Here is a 16,387-nt window from a genome sequence, read left to right as displayed (position 1 = left end):
TTATATATAGTACTGCGTGTATATGTCAGCCCCAATCTCCCAATTTATCCCTCCCCCCCAATCCCCTGGTAACATACAACTGATTTTTATCTTTTCATGATTTGTGAAAATCATACACGGTAGAAATGAGTTTTGCCTCTTCATCCAACATTCACTATTTGCAGTTGGTTACTAAATTAGCTTGCTAGATTATAGTCTCTGCATTGTGTCTTTCATTGTTTCCCACTTTGCATGCCCTTGGGCACTAGATTAGTCCAGGTCTCCTTCTTGGCTCATGTGAACTCCCCATCCTCCCTTCTAAAAGGCCTCCCTGCTTAGAGGTGGTACACCTAGTGATTAAGAGCAAGGGCTGGGGGAGGGGCTAAATGGGTGAAGGAGGTCAAAAGGTACAAACTTCCAGTTATAAAATAATTAAGTCGTGGGGATGTAATGTACAGCATGGTGAGTACAGTTAATAATACTGTATTGCATATTTGAAAGTTGCTAAGAAAGTAAATCTTTAAAGTCTTCATCACAAGAAAAAAAATTTGTAACTATGGTGATAAATGTTAACTAGACTTATTGTGGTGATCATTTTGCAATATACCCAAATATCAAATCATTATGTTGTACACCTGAAACTAATCAGTTGACCCTTGAACCATGCAGGGCTTAGGGGTCCCAACCCCCCCATGCAGTTGAAAATCACCTATAACTTTACAGTCAGCCCTCTGTATCCAAGGTTCTGCATCCTTGGATTCAACCAACTGCGGATTGTGTAGTACTGTAGCGTATATTTATTGAAAAAGAATCTGCATATAAGTGGACCCATGCAGTTCAAACTCATGCTATTCAAGAGTCAACTGTAATGGGGACTTCCCTGGTGGTGCAGTGGTTAAGAACCTGCCTGCCAATGCAGGGGACACAAGTTCGAGCCCTGGTCCGGGAAGATTCCACATGCCACGGAGCAACTAAGCCCGTGCGCCACAACTACGGAGCCTGCGCTCTAGAGCCGAAGAGCCACAACTACTGAGCCCGTGCGTCGCAACTACTGAGCCTGCGCTCTAGAGCCTGCGATCCACAACTACTGAAGCCCACACACCTAGAGCCCGTGCTCCGCAACAAGAGAAGCCACCGCAATGAGAAGCCCGTGCACCGCAATGAAGAGTAGCCCCCGCTCACCGCAACTAGAGAAAGCCCACGTGCAGCAATGAAGACCCAACGCAGCCAAAAGTAAATAAATAAAATAAATAAATTTTTTTAAAAAAGAGTCAACTGGGCTTCCCTGGTGGCGCAGTGGTTGAGAGTCTGCCTGCCAGTGCAGGGGACACAGGTTCGAGCCCTGGTCTGGGAGGATCCCACGTGCCACGGAGCAGCTGCGCCCATGAGCCACAATTACTGAGCCTGCGCGTCTGGAGCCTGTGCTCCGCAAGGAGAGGCCGCGATAGTGAGAGGCCCGCACACCGCGATGAAGAGTGGTCCCCGCTCGCCACAACTAGAGAAAGCCCTCGCACAGAAACGAAGACCCAACACAGCCATAAGTAAATTAAAAAAAAAAAAAAAAAAAACTTAAAAAAAAAAATGTAGAAGTCTATAAAAAAAAAAAAAAGAGTCAACTGTAATGTTATACATCAATTATACCTCAACAAAAAATAAGGAGTAAGGGCTGTGGAGCCAGATTGCCTGTGTTCATATTCTTTGTCTACAGCTTCCTAGCTTGTGTGATCTCAAAAAATTATTTAATCTTTCTGTGCTTCAATCTTCCTCACCTATATAAATGGGATGATAGTACCTACTTTGGAGGGTTGCTGTAAGATCTGAGCTTAAATATAAAGTCCTCAGAACAGTGCATGGCACACAGTAAGCTCTCGATAAGTGTGTTATTTTCGCTTCCCTTTCCCCTACTAGCTACCCTTATGCTGCTCACAACTATCTTCCTAAATCATCTTAATAACTGCTACCATGCATTGAGTATCTACTGTGTGCCATATGCCGTACTAGGCACTTTATACACAATACCCATTTAGTCGTTACTCATTATCCCGAGTTTAGAGATGAAACTCAAACTCAGAGGACCCTGGGATTGGGACATGCAGTTCTTCAAAGTGACAGCATGCCCCTACTTGACAAAAGAAGCCAAGAAAGAGGCTTTTCTCCATGCTTGGCCAGAATTCTAAAGGAGGAGAAGCGTCAGGGCACAGATGGGGCTGGGCCAGGAGCAGCAACATGTATCAACAAGACAAAAGTGCAAGGGAGCAGTAAGATTCCGGGCCAGGAGACAGCAGAGCCGACTCTCCCACCTGGAAACTCGCCCTCTGGAGCTCAGCTCAGTTCCTGCTCCGTGTGCGGGCGTGCTGGCTTCGAGTGCAGGGCGGGGACAGGGCTGTGCCCCCTAAAACAAGGCCCCAGCCCCTCCTTCCACCTCTCCTCTTGCTGCTTGCCTGCCTCTGGCATGCACTGCAGCCGGAAGGAATTACTGCCTGACACTGTCTCCTCCAGGGAGCTTCTACTGATGAAAAAAGAACTGTTTCCTCCTTTGATCCCACGTCCACACTGATCTGTGCTTCTGTCACGGCACTTTCCTTGCTCTACTTTTTGGTGGCGTGCTTTGTTGTCTTTGCCTCACCCTTTCTTACAAACCAGTGACCTCCTGGAGGCATGGCCTGGTTCACCTCTGTATCCCCTGCCATGCCCACTCAGCGCCTGCCAGAACCCCCAGTATGAATGCATGGCGTTATCCCCTTCCCCATTCTCCTCTTTCGGGGTCTCTGCTCTGTGGTAGAGGCTGTATATTATGGGGGTTAAAAATGCAGGCTCCAGAGTTCTGTGTTTGAATTTCAGTTCTTCCACGTCTCGGCTGTGGCTCTGGACAACTCACTGACCCTCTCTGCACCTCCACAATCTCATCTGTGAAATGGGATTGTGTGTGCGAGTAAATGAGTTTGCAAACGTAAAGGATTTACAACAGTGACTAGTTCTCAATACACCCTAGTGACAGTTACATGGAATCTTACTTTTTGAAATCTAGTTCAATTTCAGTTCACCTAACAAAAGAAAATCACAAGCAGGGAGTTTACATGTGCTCGGCTCTTGCTACACATCCTGTTGGGTTGATTTGGGGGTTCATGTTGGCAGCAAGCCTAACAGGTAGACTGACATTTCAAACACCTCACTGAAGGTCACCAAGTGTAAAAAACCATCGATTAGGATGCTAACAAACTCATTCAGACTTTTTACATCCCATAGTATTGCAAATAGAAGTGTGTAAGCCCCACTTTCATTTATCAGTGGTTTGTGGTGAAGGTTGAAGTGGACTCAACCAGCAGAAGCACTTGGAGGCTCTGATAATTCTGCCTTTCCCTCCCTTTTCACTTTCTGGATGTGGATTTGGGTTTCTTTTCTCAAGTGACCTGGGTGGTGAATAGACTGTCCCAAGAGCATGAGGCAATTCTGTTCATGGTGTTCCCTGCTGCTCTTTTTCTAGGAAATCCACCTGTGTTCTAAGAAGATGATTACATTCACCTCTGCCCTCAAGCAAGTCATTGAAAAGCTGAGCTAAGGTCAAAGCTTCTCCAAAACAGTTTTGTAGAGATTCAGATGCACAAAATACTCAACTTCTAAGTCCCACAGAGTCTTAGAAAAGATCGATGGACAAGCTGCCCATCTAATGTAATTCACTTCATGTGCAGGCATATTTATATCATAGCAATGTCTCATTTATCTGACTTTTCAGGGAATGAGGACACTCACAGACCATAATTTCTGAAAACTACTGGAGCTAGTTCCTTTGGGTGCCCAAATCTTTTCTTTTTAAAAAAAAAATGAAATGATTTCTAAGTGTGATCTACACTGCTGCTTTCTTTAAAAGAGAGTATGGAAAATGATTTCATCCAGGGGGACATCATTTCCAGCCTCTCCTCACCATGACTCAGCCTGAGCACATCTTCTTCCCCTCAGAGCAGGCTCTGCTTCCATCCTCCTCTGTCCCAGGTGGAGGTGCCACCAACCACACAGCCCCTCAGAGAACCAGCCTCCACAGCGCCATCTCTCGCACCCCAACCCAGTCAGCCCTCAAACCCTGTTGATTCTGTCACCTATTTCTCTCCTTCATTTCAATCTCTACTCCCACTGCCCCATTTCTGGAGCTCACCACCCCCTCTACCTGGACCACTGGCAAAGCCACATCTCCACTCTGCACTCACTGATGGTCCATGTGAAATACTCACCTGCTAATGTCATATTGTTGTTTGAAAATCTTTCAATGGCTTCCAGTTGCCTGAAGGATAAAGCCCAAGCTTGAGAAGAGAGCTCAGTGACACAGCCTCAGAGTTTCAAACTTTTCCCTCTAACCTTCCCTACGTCTCTGATTGAAATGCAGCTCTGCTTAGGCTCTTGCACGCAGGAGCCTCCAGGCCTCGCTCCTCCTGTCTGCTGGACCTGGAATACCTTTCCTCCTCCTCTTTGCCGCCTCAGTTCCAACTCTCCCTTTAGGCTGAGGCTCAAGTCCCTTCTTTCAGAAAGTCCTCCTTCTTCCCTGCCCATGCTTGCTGGCTGAGATGGGTGCTCCTCCTTAGAGGTCCCATAGTGCCCTGTGCATATGATGGGGTCAAGGTGAAGACCATGCGTAATTTGATCACGTGATGATATAGTTCAGTCCACTCACATTTTCCTCTCCCTGCTTTCACTCCCAGCGGCCTCTCACCAAGGCCATCTTTGGGCACATTATCAGTTGTCTCCTAACTCCCATGACATTTTGGAGAGCAGCTTCTCATCTGCAGTGGCCTGGGGAACTCGATAATCAGGCTTATCAGGAATTGTAGATCCAAAAAAATGTCAAGAGTGGTTAGGTCAGAATATTAGCATTCTGGGCGATATGTTTTTCTTTCTACTTTTCATTTTTAAACCAAATTTCCTCTAATGAATATGCACTATATTTATGATAAAGATGTTAAGAATACATACATTTCAGTTAGTAAAGATTTTAATGAAGATCAGTACCTTAGGCTAAATTCCTTACAATTTCCAGATTCTAAGTGTGGTCCCCAGACCAAGACCAGCAGCCTCACCGGGGAGCTTGGTAGAAATGAGAAGTGGGCCCTACCTCAGACTTACTGAATCAGAAACCCTGGGGCTGGGGCCCAGCAATTTGTGCTTTAACAAGCCCTGCAGGTGATTCTGACACACAAGTTTAAAAATCACTGGTTTAAGGAACAAAGTCCAGAATGTTAACATAGGGTTTCATGACAACTGCTATTTCAGGTGTTCTGGAGCCTTTTCAGTTGTTGCTTATTTCAAAGTTTAGGGCCCTGTGTTCTAGGGGGTATGGCTGCCAAGGAGCTGCCCTCCGAACCCTCATGGGGATGAGTTGCATCTCTTCTGAAAAGGAAGTGCCTAAACATACTGATTTCAGGAAGAGGGAAAATATGAACAAAAAATAACATTTTCTCAAGCTAGGGGTGGGGATGGGGTGGGAGGGCTTTTGGGTGGTGTTCGGCTGCACCGAAGCAACAGAGACATTAATGATTTAACGGATGGGGGAGCTTACACGTCTGAAGCAAGGTCCTAGAGGGACACCCCACTCACTGTGTGCGACAGACTGCAGGCAGGACATGGCGGCAGGCTTCACTCCCAGGGGAAAGGGGAGGTTCCCAGTTATAGGGGAAGTGACGTCAGGTGGCCTCATTAGTTACCAGGGAAACCAGCCCAGGGGTACGCCCCTCACCGCCCCTTCGATAAGAACAATTACTAGCTGGGGCCTGGGGCAGGTACGAAGGAAGGTCAGTCCTGTGAGTAGGGTGTAGGGGAAGCAGGCCCTGGTCGGGCAGGGGTGTACAGAGAGCAAGAGAACAGCCATCTTGAGTGGCCTGACCATACAGGTAGATGAAGGGTTAGTTTTAGATTTCTTTTTAATGATTCCAGTCATGGATATTTGGACATTTAAAAAATATTGGTCAAAGGATTGACTGAATGGAAGAAAAGTGCTACTAATGTTAGTGGGCCCTGGAAGGGGTCTCCCTCCCTGCAACACTAACAAGACACAGAGGCCAGGTGTCATTGTGGCACTAAGTATGGCTTTGGGGATTGAGTATCATAAGGCAGGCGCCCCAGAGGAGAAGAAAGTATCTTTTTTTTCTTTCTGTTCCAGAGAGGGCTTGGGAACTGTACTTTGCTTCAAGCTCTGGAATAACTTGTCAAATTTTTATTTCTTTTCACATAAGTAAATTTTAAATTAAAAACATAATACAAATTCAAAGTAACATGTGCAGACAGATCACAAGGGCATGTAATGAAAAGTAAATCTTCCTTCTATTTTAGAACGCTAGACTTTATCCTCAGAGGTAAACCACTCCTGTTTCTCCTTCTAGGTATATTCTATATATATACAAGTATACATAAGTTCATATGTCCCCTTTTTGCCCCCAAAGTTTGGGTTTTTTTCTATATCTAGTAAGTTGTAACATCTAAGATATTTAGAGCTGCCTCAATTTTTTTTCACAGCTGTGTAGTATTCCATTGTACGAATGGGATTAATTTATTGAACAAGTTTGTTACACTTGAGTTTGGGAGTACCTTCCTTCCTTTTCCAGCCTTTCACCAAGAGAACATTTAAGCTGGGTGGGCTTCAGCTACAGTTAAACAATCTTTATTTGCTTCCATGTACTGTGTATGTTTTCTATCTCCATAATTTCAGATAACCTGGCATTTGGTGAGCAAATAGTTCCAAGGCTTACCTTTCTCCCTGGGGAGGAATTAACCATCCTTGTAAAAAAATTTTGAGTAACAGGGGGTGATGTCAGCAAGATGGCAGAATGGGAGATCTCCCCTACACATATTCCCCCACAGCAACAATAATTTGGCAGCCATCCACCGACAAAAGTGCCTTCGTGGCAGCTTTGGGATCCAGGTAGGAGGTTGCAAAACCCTGGTGGAGCCCCAGACTGAGGAGGGCCATTTTGAGAAGGAAGGCCCACGCCACCATGGCAGACTTGCAGACTGTGGTCCCAGATACAGACCCAGAAAACAGCCCCGTCTCCCTGTGGACTTGGCCACAGTCCTCTTTGGCCTTGGTCCTGCCATCAGCACTACCCACTAAGGGACCTGGAAGGAGCCATACTGCCCATGCCTTGGATAACAGGCCCACCAATCTCAATCCTGGCTGTGGACCCCAAAGCAGCCCCGAGCCCCTCTCAGCCAAGGTTGAGGAGCAGTCCTGCTGGCTCAGGGACCTAGTGGGAGACTGTCCATGCCCTCAGAGGAAGGCCCACTGACCTCAGTCTGTGCATGCTGAAGCGGCCCTGACTCCATTACTACTATTCAAAATAGTGCTAGAAGTCCTAGTCAGAACAATTTAGAAAGGAAAATAAATAAAAGACATCCAAATCAGAAAAGAAGTTAAATTATCTCTGTTAGCAGATAACATGATCTTATATATGGAAAACCCTAAAGACTCCACCAAAGTGTTCGAAATAAACCTGCACATATATAGTCACTAATCTTTGACAAGAGAGACAAGGATACACGATGGAGAAAGGAGAGTCTCTTCAACAAAAGGTGTTGGGAAAACTGGACATTGACATGCAAAAGAATGAAATCGTACCCCTATCTTACACCATACACAAAAATTAACGTGAAATGGATTAAAGACTTACATATAAAACCTGAAACCATAAAACTCTTAGAGGAAAACTCCTTGACATTGGTCTTGGCAATGATTTTTTCGGATATGACACCAAAAGCACAAGCAAGAGAAGCAAAAGTAGACAACTGGGGACTACGTCAATCCAAAAAGCTTCTCTACATCAAAGGAAGCAATAAACAAAATGAAAAGGCAACATATGGAACGGGAGAAAATGTCTGCAAACCATATATCTGATAAGGGGTTAATATCCAAAATATGTAAGGAACTCATACAACTCAATAGCATAAAAACCAAATAATCTGATTTTAAAATGGTCACAGAACCTGAATAGACATGTTCCCAAAGAAGACATACAAATGGCCCTCAGGTATACGAAAAGGTGCTCAACATCACTAATCATCAGGGAAATGCAAATCAAAACCAGTGAGATATCACCTTACATCTGCTAGGACTGCTATTATCAAAAAGACAATAGATAAGTGTTGGTGAGGGTATAGAGAAAAGAGTACAATTCCCTTGTACAGTTGGTGGGAATGTAAGTTAGTACAGGCATTATGGAAAACAGTATGATGTTTCCTCAAAAAACTAAAATTAGAACTACCATATAATCCAGTAACCTCACATCTGCATATACATCCAAGGGAAATTTAATCACTACTTTTAAGAGGTATCTGCACTCTCATGTTTATTGCAGCATTATTCACAGTAACCAAGATATGGAAACAACCTAAGTGTCTACTGGTGGATGAATGGATAAAGAAAAGTGGTATACATATACAAAGGAATATTATTCAGCTATGAAAAAGAAGGAAATCCTGCCATTTGTGACAACATGCATAAACCTGGAGGACATTATACTAAGTGAAATAAGCCAGACAAATATTGAGAAAGACAAATACTGTATGCTGTACTTATATGTGGAATCTAAAAAAGTCGAACTCATACAATCAGAGAGTAGAATGATGGTTTCCAGGGCCTGGGGGGTGGTGGGGAAAATGGGAGATGTTGGTCAGTGTGTACAAATTTTCAGTTATGAGATGAGTAAGTTTTGTGGATCTAATGTATAGCATCATGACTATAGTTAATAATACTGTATCAGATACCTGAAATTTGATAAGAGTATATCTTAGGTGTTCTCACGACACAAAAAATTGTAACCATGTGAGGTGATGGATGTGTTAATTAGCTTGATTGTGGTGATCATTTCACAATGTATACATATATAAAATCATCACACTGTGCACCTTAAATATACAAAACCTTTTTTTGTCAATGATACCTCAATGAAGCTGGAAAAAAATTTGAGAATGCAGAGACCTCTTTGAGATTAAAAAGATACTAGTCACACAGCAAAATGTGCTGCAGAGGTTAGCGTAGAGAAGAGAAGAGAAGTACTGGAGATTTTGTGCAAATTCCCAGATTTCTTTTTTTTTTTTTTTCTTATTCCCAGATTTCTTGAAGGCCTTATTTGGAAAAAGAATATCCCTTGGCATTTTATACTATTTCTTTGAAAAGATGAACAGAACACCCTATAAACATTCCCTCTCAAAGATGTGTTCTATGAATATGTCCCTGGATTATGCCAAATGAGTTGGAATTTGTCATTTTATTTTGTATTCAATATTCTTTGAATGCCTATTATGTGCCAGATACTGGGGATATACATCAGTGAGCAAAATCTCTTGAAGCTTATGTTCTAGCAGACGCCCTACATTAGTTTGCTAGGCCTGCCACAACAAAAGACTGGGAGGCTTAAACAACAGAAATTTCTTTCTCACAGTGCTGGAGGTTAGAAGTCCAAGATCAAGGGGCCTGCAGTTTGGTTTCTCCTGAGGCCTCTCTCCTTGGCTTGAAGACAGCCACCTTCTTGCTGTGTCCACACATGGCCCTTTGTCTGTGCATTAGCTTCCTAGATGTCTTTTCCTCTTCTTATAAGGATATCAGTCATATTGGATTAGGGCCCACCCTTAGGACCTCAGTTACCCTTAATTACCAAATGCAGTCACATTCTGAGGTATTGGGGGTTAGGGCATTGACATATGAATGGGGGGGGACATAGTTCAGTCTATAAGAGGCCCCAAACTAAAAAGTCTCCTACCTGCTCCAAGTATCACTTCTTAAACTTTAATGTGCATATGAATGACCTGAGGATCTTGATAAAATACAGATTTTGATTCAGTAGGTGTAGGGTGGAGCTTGCAACTGCATTTCTAGCAAGCTCCAGGTAATGCTGACACTGCCCATCCATGGAGCACATTTTGGCAAGGCAAAGCCTTCCTCAGAAATAATAATTTAAAAAAAAAAAAAACCTTTGGCCTCTGAACAATTTTACAGAAATAAAGTGAAATTCTTCCCACTGATGCATCATTCCAGATGATAAGAGACTGAGGCCTTTCTAGATGGTCATTTCTGCAAGCTGGACACATCATATCAACTCCTTGGGGATGTCATTTTTCAGCCGCCGGTCAGTCAGCCCTTTCAGTCCTGGATGCCACCCATTAGGGGCATGACTCGCCAGTTAGCAGCGCTAGGCAGGGATTTAGGAGGAAGCTTTAGGGGTCACCACCAGCTAGTGCTCCCAGGCTTGTTGGAGCTGGACAATGTCCTAGAGATCAATGACAACAACTGGCTTCCCAGTGCCTTTTGAGAGAGAAAAAAGCTGAGGTGCAGATATGTGAAGTGTCTGAGGTCACATAGCTGGTGGGGGCAGAGCTGGGCCTAGGATCGAGGATGTCAGTCCTTAAAGCAGTGGTTCTCAACCTTGGCTGCACATTAGAGTCGCCCGGGGAGCTTCTAAAGTGTGCACATGCCCAGGCCCCACTCCAGACCAATTAAATCAGAATGCCATTTTTTTCCCAAAGTGCCCCCATGGTACAAGGCTGACATACCAGTAGTTGAGAACTACTGTCCAAAAGCACTACCAGAATTACCTGGAGAACTGGTGAAATCAAAGACTGCCAGACTCCAACCCCAGAGGGTCTGATGCAGTACGTCTGGGGTGAGGCCCAAGAATCTGCATTCCTAACAAGCTCCCAAGACATGCTGATGCTGGTGCTGCTGGTGCTGCTGGTCTGTCCTGGAGACTATCCCCGTGGTCAATCCATTTACCCAGTCCCAAAGGCAAAGAGCTGTGGTTGCCCCCACTTTTGGTGCTTGCCCCTCTGCATGCTGTTCTTGACCTTCTCTCATAAGGCTGATTTCCATGATTGCTTTTTGTAGATTCTGACCTGATTTTACCCACTTATAAAACATCGGGGTGTGGGTCAAGGTTAGAAATTGTATTTGCTCTAAGCTCCCCATCCTTCTATGAAGTGGAAGAAGGATAACCTTGCTTATTCTGAACACAGAATACCAATTCTAAGACTTTCATCAACCCCCTCCAGACACACACATTTTCCTGAGTTGTGTGTGTGTATATGAATCAGAACATGACAATTTCATTTTCCTGAAAATACTCACTGAATTCCAAACTAATGACTAGGTTCTAGATTACACCAACCTCCAATACTTGAAAGGTCTCCTAGATGTTTGCCAAGGCAAATACAGAGGCATGGCCACCTCACCATGTTCCTCCAGCGGATGTACTTTCCAAATTCAAGGAATGGCAAATTTGTATGTGAGGAATCTTCCCCAGCTGCAATTCGAACAGAGAACCTGGGAGTCCAACCGGCAGAGCTTTAGACACTGGAGCTATGGATGGAGATGTGGCTAGGGTAGAGGCAAAGGGCAGGATGACTTTTCCCATCCTTGCTATGATGGCTGTAAGAACCAGAAGATCATGTCCACAGCAGGGGGTTGAGGGGGATTGGCAACCTTCAGAAGAGGGGGGCTGTGGTGGAGAAATGCTCCCAATCATCGGGAAGAGCCATGGCAGCAGTGACTGGGTCACATGCCAGTGGAAGCTCATTACTCCGTTTTGGTGCAGTGTTAGAACCCCCAGCCCTTGCCTCAGCAGCATGTGTAGACAGGACATTGTCTTTGAGGACTGCAGGCTGGGAAGGACATGGCCTAGGAGCCAGACCCTATTTCAAACCCCCTCCCTGCCACTTACCATTTGTGAACTTGAACATATTCTTACTCTTCTCATCCTTAAAATGGGCATAATATTTACACGTTCGTTGTGAGGGTTTAAACTTAACATGTAAGTCGCACACAGTACAGTGCCTGGTACATAGTAGGCACTCAGTAAGTGGTACTTTTTATTGCCTCAAAATCAAATGTGGATTGAGGTAGGTACACCAGATACTACTTGCACGGTTTTTTTTTCCCCACCCATTCAGTCTGAAGAACACACATAAATGCAGTGGAAAGAATAAAAATAGAACATCTGGAGACTTAGATTCTAGTTCCAGCTCTGACTCCAGTAGACCACACGACTCTGGCAAATCAATTACTTCTGTTCTCTCATCAGTAAAAGGGGGAAATTGTGCCACACAACCTCCAAGGCGTCTTCCCCTCCAACATTACATATGGATCTGTGAGGCCATCGAAATGGCTCAAAAGCTCAGTGTTTAGTGTCCACCGGTCCTTGAAGCAGCATTTTCCAAACTTACTTGATAAGAATCACCTGGGAAACTTTCCGGGTGATCCAGTGGCTAAGACTCCGCACACCCAATGCAGGGGGCCCAGGTTCGATCCCTGGTCAGGGAACTAGATCCCACATGCTGCAACTAAGAGTTCGCGTGCCACAACTAAGACCTGGCGTAGCCAAATAAATAAATATTAAAAAAAAAAAAAAAAAAAAGAGGAGGGAAGAAACCATGAGGAAAATGTAGGACCCAGAAATAAGGAATCCAACACAGGCTAGAAGAGGTGAAGGAGGGTCCTGGGGGCAGCCCTGCTATGGGCCTAGGGAACAAATAATACAGACTGGAGCAATGCCTCCAAGAGAAAATGGAACTGATGCACTATTTAATGTGTTAAACCACACTGAAAGGCATTTTTAAGTTTTCTTAGAGAGTTTAGAGATGAATTGATGAGACATATAAGAAGCAAACAAAAAATAGGTGATAAGTAACTGGGGAAAAACCAAAGTTACATAGGATATAGAATGTGATCATATCTACTATCAACTATGAACAATATTTATATAGTTAAAATAATATAAACACTCAATATTAACTTAACCAAATCTATGCTATAAATATTGGGGGCGGAGGGAAGAAAAAGTATATGTTTAGGGAATTGTCTGAGATAGCTAAATCGTATTCTTCCATAGTAGCTAACTGATACATAATTCTAAACTTGAAAACTTAAGAAATAGAAGTACTAACATTCTATACAGGAATATATAAAGAATTACCAGAAGAAGCATGTAAAAGATTTGAAAGTAGTTGCTTTTGAGAAGCAGAAAATGGGATTGGGTGTAAGGGGCAGGTGACTGCAGTCTTTCAGTTTACGACTAGTCATGCTATCATATTTTTAAAAACAACATATTTATATTAAAAATTAAATTAAAAATAAGTGCTATGTTATTTGGCTTGATAGGATTTTGGATTACCCAGGTGTGTGCATTTGTCAAAACTCAATGAATGTGGGGCTTCCCTGGTGGCGCAGTGGTTAAGAATCCGTTTGCCAATGCAGGGGACATGGGTTTGAGCCCTGGTCTGGGAAGATCCCACATGCTGTGGAGCAACTAAGCCCATGCGCCACAACTACTAAGCCTGTGCTCTAGAGCCCACGTGCCACAACTACTGAGCCCATGTGCCGCAACTACTGAAGCCCGTGTGCCTAGAGCCCGAGCTCTGGAATGAGAAGCCACCTCAATGAGAAGCCCGTGCACTGCAACAAAGAGTAGCCCCCACTCGCCACAGCTAAAAAAAGCCCGCCTGCAGCAACAAAGACCTAATACAGCCAAAAATTAATTAATTTTTTAAAACTCAATGAATGTATACTTTAAGATTTACCTATTTCATTGTATACACATTTTACATCAAAAGAAAAAAATCGATAAACAAATACTAAAATTCTAATTAATGACATGCATACTGATGTCTGTAATTTACTTTGACATCCTTCAAAAAATAAGATGGATCAATGAATGGATAGAAGGATGGATAAATATGTGATAAAACAAGTACAGGAAAATGTTAATGGTAGACTCTAGGAGGTAGGTATATAGGGGTTCACTGTAAAATTCTTTCAATTTTGCTGTGTGTTTGAAAAGTTTTATAATAAAATTTTGGAACAAATAAAAACAAACCCAGCACTAAAACTCAAGAGAGAATGATCTGTCTGGCGTACCAGCTAGGTAAACTTTAATCTTAAAATGCCACTTGCTTTCTTTCCAGAAGCATTCTGTAGCCATTTGACCCACAGATGACCAATCAAATCAAAGAGGGTAGTGACTTGTGAAGATGAGGGAAGTCTGATATTTCTTGTTGTCATTTTTACCAGTTTTCTACAGGGTATATATGTGGTTCAACAATGAATATTTAATCTCTCTTAACAAGATTTGTCCTCCGATTATAAATATCCCGGTTGTCACATGCTCATCTATCTCTTAGCTCCAATTGAATTGTAAACTCATCCAAGCTATAGTTTGTAACCTCCAGGGTCACACACCCAGTGGTTCATCAATACCAATTTTACTCTGATATACCACAGAGGAAAAGTAGCTCTCTGGAATAATAGATTTATGAATGGGTAAGCCAGAATGTCTGGGGAATAGAATCATACAATTTTCATTACAATGACTCTTAGGGCTTGGATCCAGTCTGGTTGTGAAGAAACTAAGGGTAAGAGAGATTAAGTGACATATCCAGAGTGATATAGCTATTTAGTGTGGTTATCTTTGGGTATTTTCTTCTTTATGCCCATTTAAGCTATTAAATAAGTTTATGGAACGTTGACACACATATACTTGAATAAACACCCACCTTTTCCCCAAAGAGGCACTTGATTTAAAAGGAACTACGGGACTTAAGAGACTGTTACTGAACCAAACTTGGGTCTGCTTGCCTGACTTGCAACAAAGTCAATCTACTGACACCGGGTTGTAATGAAGGAAAGTACAGCATTTGTTGCAGGGCCAAGCAAGGAGAATGGGCAGCTCATGCTCAAAAGACCTGAACTCCCTGATGGCTTTCAGGGAAGGGTTTTTAAAGGCAACATTAGGTTTGAGGGTTGTAGGGTGCATGATCAGCTCGTGGACATTCTTCTGATTGGTTGGTATGAGGTCACTGGGTGATATTTCGGGAGTTAACATCATCAACCTTCACAGCATTTAAAAAAAAAAAAAATCAACCTTCTGGTTCCAACCAGTCTGGGGTCTACATGCTTGTGGTCAGCATGCAGTTAAGTTCTTCCACTTGGTGGGGTTTCAGTATCTGCAAAACAACTCAAGGATACGGCTCAGGATATTATCTATAACCCTTAAGGAGGAACTAAAGGCCCTTAACTTTATTTTATGGCTAATCTATTATTATTTTGTCTTGTTTGTTATTTTTTTGTTTCTGCACTTTCTCACTTCTCTGATTCAATTTGCTCTTTGGAATGCAGGGAAGGCCTGGGAGGCTAAAGCTTTTTTACAAACAAGAGGTAGAGGACATTGCGGGGGGGGGTCTGTCCACAGGAAGGTCCCACAGAATCCTGCTCAGTTTCAAGAACACTAGATCCTATCCAGTCTGTTTGTGGGGAGAAGTGGGACCAGGAGAACATAGGTGATAGAAGGCTGCCCCACACTCAACTGACAACTCAATGAAAAGTATCTGTGGTGAAAGTACTGATACATGCTACATTGTGGATGAACCTCCAGCATATTATGCTAAGAAGCCAGACACAAAAAGGTCACATATTGTACGGTTCCATTTATATGAAATACCCAAAACAGGCAAATTCATAGAGACAGAAAGCAGATTGGTGGTTGCCATGGGCTGGGGGGAAGGCAAATGAGGAGTAACTGCTTACTGGATATGGGTTTTATTTTGAGGTAATTAAAATGTTTTAGAACTAGATAGAGGTGGAACTAGATAGAGATTAGTACATTGTGAATGTACTAAATGCCACTGAATTATTCCCTTCAAAATGGTTAATTTTATGCTATGTAAATTTCACCTCAATAAAGAAAATACATGTCTAGTGAGAGAGAAAAAAACAAATGTAGCAAAATGTTAACAATTGGTGGATCTAGGTACAAACCATCAGGAATTCACTGTATTATTCGAGCAACTTTTCTATTAGGTTTAAAATTTTTCAAAAGAAAAAGTTAATAACAATAAAATATCTCTAGAAAACTAAGAAACCATGTAGTGATATTGCAAAATTGAGGTCACCAGTTGCAATCTAAAATTCATACAGTTTCATATCTATCATTTGATCACTGGCATGTCAAAATAGGAACAACTCTTACTTCACTGGCCGGTAAGATTTCTATCAGTGAAAATTACTCTTTAGGATTGTCACAGCCAACGTTGTTTAACATGGGAACCTATTAACATGCAAATTTCTGAACATCAGTACCTAAAAATACATTTATTGGGTCCCTCTGTACAATTGGTATTAAGATGTGGATTAACTGAAGGATCTGAGCTTTTGAAATTACATGTGTATATTCTGGCTTTGTCACCATCAGATGAGTCTCACCAATCTACTGACGGCTAAAAGCTAAAGGTTGCAAGCTGACTGAGAGTAACACAGGAGAAACATTAGGGGCAAAGGTGATCACTCTGACCCTTGCACAGAGTGCTCTGAAACTCAAGCAGTAATGTAGTAAAGATAATACCCCATCCTGTAACCTCATAACGACGAGAGAGGATGGCTTGTCTACCT

This window comes from Balaenoptera acutorostrata, chromosome X (genome assembly GCF_949987535.1).
Source record: "Balaenoptera acutorostrata chromosome X, mBalAcu1.1, whole genome shotgun sequence".
Taxonomy (NCBI): domain Eukaryota; kingdom Metazoa; phylum Chordata; class Mammalia; order Artiodactyla; family Balaenopteridae; genus Balaenoptera; species Balaenoptera acutorostrata.
This window is presented reverse-complemented; position numbering follows the sequence as displayed.